This window comes from Marmota monax, unplaced genomic scaffold, assembly GCF_021218885.2.
Source record: "Marmota monax isolate L192 unplaced genomic scaffold, Marmota_monax_Labrador192_F-V1.1 WCK01_AAM20220418_F8-fsc00003, whole genome shotgun sequence".
NCBI classification, from domain to species: Eukaryota; Metazoa; Chordata; class Mammalia; order Rodentia; family Sciuridae; genus Marmota; species Marmota monax.
In genome coordinates this window covers 18,103,539-18,112,031 of record NW_026694084.1, presented here as the reverse complement: position 1 = coordinate 18,112,031, position 8,493 = coordinate 18,103,539, and positions in this window count along the sequence as shown.

Sequence of the window (8,493 nt, the reverse complement as noted above, 5' to 3'; positions counted from 1 at the left end):
TATATCCACAAAAGAAGGGGAAAGACACAACAAAAAAATATTCCTACTAATAGTATTTATATTTAAATATAATTTGAGGAATATTATTGTATACCATACTGATTATCCAAATGAGAAAAATTTCAGAGCAATTAAGTAATTTGTTCAAATCTTTTTCTCAAATAGTGAAGGATCAGAAGCTATTGTAATAGTATCATAGTCAATTAAACTTAAAAAGAATTTTCCCTATATAAAGATCCTATTTTGAATGATATCATAATGTCAGAAGTATATCATTTGATATATCACTCAAGATGTATCTATCACTACAAATTTTCAGTCAGAAATTATTATTAATCAAGTTATAATGTGTTACATGAGTAATCCATCTTTAAAGTAAATCATAATTTCATGTTTTCATTCCCAAAAAGTTAGGAGACTTGTTTTAAGATGTTTGAAAAAGCTATTGACAACTTTTGTTTTTCTTGGAGGTTTTTGAGTTCACCTCTGGAAAGTAATGACCTTTTGGAACTCTTAGGTGATTAGAAGTGACCAGAAATTAATATATTTTGAGTAAGTATATATCTGTAAAATAAAGATTAATGCTAACTAAAATTGATCTTAATTCATTTTCCTGACAGGAAATTATACTCTTTTATCTTAATAAATAGCTTTGTGTAATTCTTTTTTCTGTGTTTTTTTTAGTTCTGTTAACTTTGAATTTGAGATTAAAATGCACATTTTCATAGCTTAAACAGTGAGTTCTATGAGCATGATTTCAATCACTATGTTATCATAGAAAACCAGTTGCTTTGTCCAGAAAAGATAAAGTTTCAGAGGAGTGAAATAGCAAAATGAAACCAGTAAACCAGCTAGATCTGAAAGCTTTGACTTACTCATTTAAATAATTACTCTTTTCCAAACACTTAAACCTATTCACAATACAAAAGCTAAATCATTTAGATTTGCAAATTTTTATATTGGAAATTCAGTTGAATATGTCTGATACTGTACAATTTGCTTCCACTTTTCTGTTAGTTGATATATGTCCTAATATTTCCAAATTATTCTTAGCACCAATTATATTTTATCATTTATAATTTTAAAAATTAATTATCAATGCTTGAAAACACACACAAAAAATGTGTCGAATATAAAGCTTAAAATGTATGTAATTAGGTGTTTAATTTTTCTTAACTCAGACACCAATATGTATCCAGGCTTGGTGGCACACACTTGTAATTCCAGCAGCTTAGGTTACTATGACAGGAGAGTTGTGAGTTCAAAGTCAGCTTCAGCAATGGGCAAGGTACTAAGCAACTCAGTAAGACCCTGTCTCTAAATAAAATACAAAATAGGACTGAGGATGTTGCTCAGTGATTGAGTGCCCCTGAGTTCAATCCCCAGTACCAAAAAAAAAAAAAAAGAAGAAGAAGAAGAAAAGTAAGTGTGATTCTCAAGTGCTTTTACCTACTCTTGACTATTTCTTTGATCTTTCTTCATTTTATCCCTTCATTAATTAAAATGCACATTACATTCTTGTGATGCTTGGGCATCCCATGAAGAGTGTGTCAGAGGGGAAGACTGTACTAACATGAAGATATAAGGAGTGGCTGCTGATAAGTAACTAAAAGATGGGAAACTAGTTTACCATATGATGAGGCCTGAGTTTTAGGACAAGATAAAAATATACCCTAAGCTGCTGACTCACTATGTGATTCAGAAACACAGAAACAGTTGATTAGGTGCAATGTTTCTCATGTGATAAGTTCATAGGAACTCCTGAAAAAGTTGACATTCTATTATTCATATTTTGTCTACCATGATATTAAGCATAATTCTTTGCATATTTGTTAATCTTTTTATGACAAGGTATATGTGTTTTCATTATTTTTTAAAAAGCTATTTTGAGTCTTCTGTTGTGCTTGTTTATTGAGATAAAGTTTATAGTATTTTATGTATTTCCAAAGTATATCATTAGAAATGTTATTGAAATTGTAAGAATTTCATGGGTTATTTTAGAATATAGTGAGTTTTCCATGTAAGAAAATGATCTCATTTTTGCAGTATCCTTTTTACTTTATTTCTTTCCTCTTTCTCTCCATGCTTCCATGATACTTTTAGCCTTTGAGTCTTCCTATGAAAGTTAAGCATTTAGAAGATTTCCCTTTAGTTATCCATAATTATCTTTGAATCTGATATGCTTTCTAAAATTATACAAGTATTTTGAAATTTCTTTCCTTAATTCCATGCTTCAGTCAGCATAGATTAAAAAATACAAAATGAGGAAAAGTTTACATTATTTGACAACTGATAATCATGCTTATATCCAGAAAACCAAAGAAAATTGACCCAAAGTACTACAAAATGTAATAGAACTTAGAAACTCTTTGTTATTCATTTAACATGTATAATATTTCACACATACATATATAACAAAATTTATTTAGAATAGTAATCACAAGAGAAAATAAAAGTACTTAATACAGTCATCAGTAAATTCAAAAACCATATGAGTAAATGGCTGAAATTGATGCTGAGGATGAAATTTTTGATAATCAGAAAAAATATTCTTTGGATCAAAGATTAAAAAAAAAAAACGTATTTAAGGGCTGAGGTTGTAGCTCAGTTGTAGAGTGCCTGCCTAACTTGTGTGAGGCACTGGGTTCGATCCTCAGCACCACATATAAATAAATAAAATAAAGGTATGTGTCCATCTACAATTTAAAAATCAATATGTAAAATGTATACATTCATTTTATCACCAATTTGATTACCTTGTAAAATGAGTATGTTACCATATCAAAATGCTACTGACAATATTCAAATACAGTATATGTGTAAGAACAGCTTAGCCATTACATATTTTTATTGTAATGTAAAATTCTGTACTAAAGTTTGCATGCAGTTTCTTGCCTGAACTCTTCTATAATCTCTTATCTCTTGTAGGATAATTTGTTGTTCCTGCACTCCAATATCAGCATATAAGTTAATTTGAGGTAGTGTTAAAATCATATGTATTGGGCTACGGAAAGAGTGGGAAAAGGTTGATCAAAGGGTACAAAGGTATACTTAGGAGTAGGAATTTCCAGTGTGCTATTGCAGTTGAGTGAGTATAGTTAGCAATTAGGTACTAAATATTTTAAAAATTTAGAAAAGGAATGATTTTGAATATTCTCATCATAAAGAAATACCACATATCTGGGGTGTAATAAAAATTTAACCGGATGTAAACATTACACAATGCATACATATATGAAAACATCTTATAGTAACTCATAAATGTATACAAGTTTTATGCTTTTATGTATCAACAAATAAATAAAATTTGATAAAAATAAATAAATGAAATGTGAAAAAATCACATATGTATGTGCATGCCACCAACATCCTCACACAATTATATATCTAAATGATTTCAAAGATGTTTTCCTGCACAGAATTCTTAAATAATACTTGCAACAATTTTTAAGTGATGAGCTTGAATCCATATGGTGATAAATTTCATTATATATTTTTTTACCACTCACCAACTGTACTTCAATCGAACAGTGTTTTCTTTTTGACCTCTTACGGAATTCTCACATAAAAAATAACATTCATAAATGTGCAGTGACAAATGTCAGATGTCATGATTGGATATGAATATTCATTATGCATAGAATTTTCAACTACCTAAGTGTGATTTTGAATATCAAAAATTTTAAAATATCTTTATATATTTAACACACTAATTCACAATTTCAAAACAGGAATAGTACACAGAAAGTCAAGTACTTTGTGATCTCAAGTGGTATGTAAGAAAGTTGAAAGTAGAATAGTGGTTAACAGAGGTTAGGGAGAGTAAGAGGAGGGATGAAGAAGATTGACCAGTGGGTACTAAATTTGAGTTATGTGTGTGCTATTACAGAGTATTAATGTGCCAATAGATACTGCAATTGTACTATATAGTTTATAAAACTAGAAGGAATGATTTAGAATTTTTTTATAAAGAAAAATGAATATTTGAAGAGATAGATTTATTTAACATAGTTTGAACATTATATACTGTATGTACATATGAAAATATCACATAGTGCAACCCAAAAAATGTAGATTTTTATTGGTTTTTGTATGAATTAAATTTTTAAGTTAAAATTAAGAAAAAATGAACATATTTAAAAAACAATGAAGAAAGAATACAAAGAACTACTTTTTACTTAAAATTATCTTATCACATGGATGCTTGGGAATACTAAATGTACCCTATATGATATCATAAATATTTATCAGTAAAAACATTAATTATAAGAAAAAAAGAACAGCTGATTTGTGATTTGGAAAGTAGATAATTTCACATTTGAAATAATTAAATGATGAAAATATTAGCTAGTACATGTTCAGTGTAGAAAATATGTCTTGACAGCTGACTTTCCAAAAAGAGTAAACAATGGAATAAAATAAATAAAAAGATTGCCATTTTGGAGATACTAAGCAAAATACATAGATTATATTTATCAAAATTCATAAATACAAATCTCCAAAATTGGAATTTCCAGACCCAGAAGTTTTAACCAAATCAGATAATTCTGTCAACAGTTTAAAGGAAAATTAATGCAATGATTACTGAGTATTTTCCAAAACAATATAAATAAAAGGAATATTGCCCAATTTATTCTCCAAGAGTGCTATGAATCTAATACCCAAACTATGCAAACCAGTTAGAGGAATTGTTTTTCTGAATTACAAAATGTATTATATATCTGCAAGAATAAATACTGTGCTACTGTCAAAACATACGCACAGAGATCAATGGAACTCTCTAGAAAGTTTAGAAAGAGATCTTTTTAGTTGGGTCCAACTAATTTTGCCAAAGACACAAAAACAATTAAATGAAAGAAAGTCAAATAGTCTTTGTAATATATGGTACTGAAGCAAGAAGATATAAAGTATTAAAATCAATTATTAAATCAATTTAAGCATAAAACTCACATTGAATGAAAAGAACCTAGGTTGAAATCTATCATGGACTTTAATATAAAGCATATAACTATAAAACTTTTAGAAAAAAATATAGACAAACCATCCTTATATTAATACAAAAATCAATAAAATGACAACTGATAAATTTCACCTAAATAATAAATTTTATTCATTTAAAACTCCTGGTTAAGAAGATGAAAGGACAAACTAACACTGGGAGCAATACACTTGGTAACCATACACTTCAACAAAAGTCTTGTACCTGGAATATGTAATACCACAAAACAAATAATATATTAGAAAATGGGAAAAAGATATGAATATAATCTCACTGAAGAGGATATTCAGATGGTAAATAAGTATAAAAAAGATGTCTATCACATTAATTACTATTAGGAAAATGCAAAATAAAACCATAATGAAATGTCACTACATACAAATCACAATGACTAACATAAAATAAGAGTGATGACATCAAATACTGACATTCATGTAGACAAACTGAGAAAATCCTGAATTCCTGGTAGAAAGTAAAAGGGTACAGTGACAGTGGAATGAATCAGACTTGAACTTCTAATGGATGTATATGAATACTCCACAGTGAATTCAACAAGACTGGGAACTAATTAGAATAAGATATACTCCATGTTTGTACCGATATGTTAAATTAGATTCTACTGTCATGTATAACTAAAAAGAACAAATAAAAAATTAAAAAAGCAAAAGAGTACAGTGATTTTTGAAAATTGACCTGTTGTTTTCTTACAAAACTAAGTTATGACCCAGCCCAATGACAGTTTTGGGTATTTATGCTGGAGAAAATAAAAGCCTTTGTTCATTCAAAATCTACACAAAAATATTCAAAGCATCTTTATTCACTATAGTCAAATATATGAACCAACCCACTAACCTTCCAAGGAATGAATGATTAAATGTATTATTGTGCATATGTTCCATCAAAAGAAAAGAAAAAAAAATATTATTAATACATGAAATGACTTGAATGAATCTAAGTAGATTTTACCTAGTGAAACATTCCAACATTAAAGCTTATATTATCACTAACTCTATTTATATACTCTTTCTAAATTTAAAAATTGTAGAATATAGAACAGCTGGTAAATGCCAGAATTTGGGAATGGAGAGAGGTTGCTGAGAACTTGAAAGGGTAGTATGAGACATCTTTCTCTTGAAAATATCCTTAATCTTAATTGAGATGGTGGCTAATGATTATACATTTGTAATTACATTTTATAGAACTAAATGTGTCCATACAAAAGTAATACATTTAAAAATGGTGAAATACAAGTTGATTTAATCAATTCTGTCAAACTAAGTATGCTTATTTTGAGATTGTATGGTAATTACACAAGAAGTTTTCATGGTAAAAACTGGAAAGTGTATTGTATATGGAATTTCTTTATATTATTTCTGAGAACTGCATGTCAGTTTAAAATTATCTCAAAATAAAACATTAAAGGAATTACGAATGCAATTCAGTGTTAACAACTCTTGCCTAGCATGTGAAAAGCTTTGGTTGGATTCTTGACACCAAAAGAAATATTAAATAAATAAAATTTTAAGAAAAAGGACCTCCTAGGAATAATGAGTGAACCCAAAGAAAATATTGGGGTCTCTAATACCATTCTAGGGCAGGCAGGGAAAGAAAATATTGGATTCATCTAGAGCATCTTTTGCCAGAAAATAAAAACAGGCATGTAAGGCAAATAGGAAACAAACTGAAAGTCTTAATTTGCTGGTCAATGTGAGCTACATATATAATTATAGTTATAACTGTATATATAATACATGAACTAGTGGTATATATTAAGTAAAATATATTATAAATTTGCATTAATATTATTTATTCATAATTTACATACAGAATAACTATATGAGACATTATTACAAAGTAAATACATCTATAATGCTATAAAGGAATGTTTGAATAAATAAATACATGTATAAGAGAAAAAAAGTCTTTGTTATAAAATAAGTCAAGGTATTTTATGTGGCTACTAAGTTTTTCAGAAAGAGAAATTTAACATCCACAAGGCTCTATCTCCCACCAATGGAAGAGAATGCCTTTATTTGCTTCCCACAATATGGAAAGAAGAAAAATGCAATTTTATATTGGAGAGACATGCAAAAAAATCTACATTTCCTAAATGATGAAGGTTAACATCACCAATGCTAAGTCATCAAATGCAAGATGCAGGTCTGATCATGAGAAAACAGTAAGAAAATCCCTATTGAATAATATTTTACAGCTTATCTAATACTCCTCAAATTTATCAAGATCATATGTAATAAAGAAAGTCTAAGAAATTGTCACAGAGAAAAAGTGATTGAGGATGTCTGGTAACTGAATGTAATGTGGTAAATTCAATGACATTCTGGAACAACAACAACAAAAAGGATATTATAGGGAAAAATTAATGAAATCTCATTAAGAATATAATTTATGTATCCCTGTTTTCTAAACAATAAGAAATGTACTGAAGCATTCTGTATTACTATTGACAATTTTTCTGTAAATATAAGGCAATTCTAAAAAATGTTTTCTTAGAAAACTTTTTAAAAATTAAAAATCTGGGTTCTTAGTTACATTATCCTCATTTCAACTCAACAGTAATTTATGGCTATGCTATAGCAAAAGTATAGGATATTTCCAGACTGATTTTAGTACACATAACTTAATACTTCTCCCAGTCAATATCTTCCAGAAACCTTACTTATCAATGTAAACTTATTGCTCTAACCAATGTCATTCAATAAGAATATCCAAAAGCTAATATTACACAAACATATGGGAAATAGTGTGCGGAGCCATAAACAATCTAGTTGACCAAGGTTTTGAATGCAAGGCAAATAGCATCCAAGTTTCTTTGACTATAATAAATTCCTACTAATGCTGTCTAGAATTGCATTAAGCTACATAGATTTACCTTCATAAGTAAATAGAGAATATAAGTAGCGGCAGTTATCTAGTAGACATGTGAGGAAGTGTATATATATTCTATCACAAGATTCCCCTCATCTAACCTTTAACAGCATCCATTCCCTTTCTTGGGTTTAGTAAAATTCTAATAGAAATGATTTCCAAATGGCTGCATAGAGTCATTCAGCACTTCCCCATAAAGAAGAACAAATAGCAAGTTTATTGCTACATATTGAGGTGAGTGACCACAGGAGAACATTGGAATTAAACAGTGGAAAAGTGGAAACCTTATAAAATCTAGAGACCTGGAAAGCAGCATGGCAAGAGATACAAAACATCCCAATACCCGTCACCCTGTCTTTTAGGGATAGAATGGATGGGTTGGAGGTTTGCAGGGTAGGGTGGGTATAGTATGCGCTCTACAGTGGTAAAGGTAAAAAAGAGCTCAAACAAATCATGGATTTGGGCAATGTTAGCTATTAGAAACTTTCATAATGCTTAAAGGCTACAGTCTAAGTACAGAAGAGATCTTAAATCTACATGGAAAAGAAATTTATTTCATCTCCTAGCAAACCCTCAGGGTACTGTAGCCAGGAACCCATCTTAAGAGA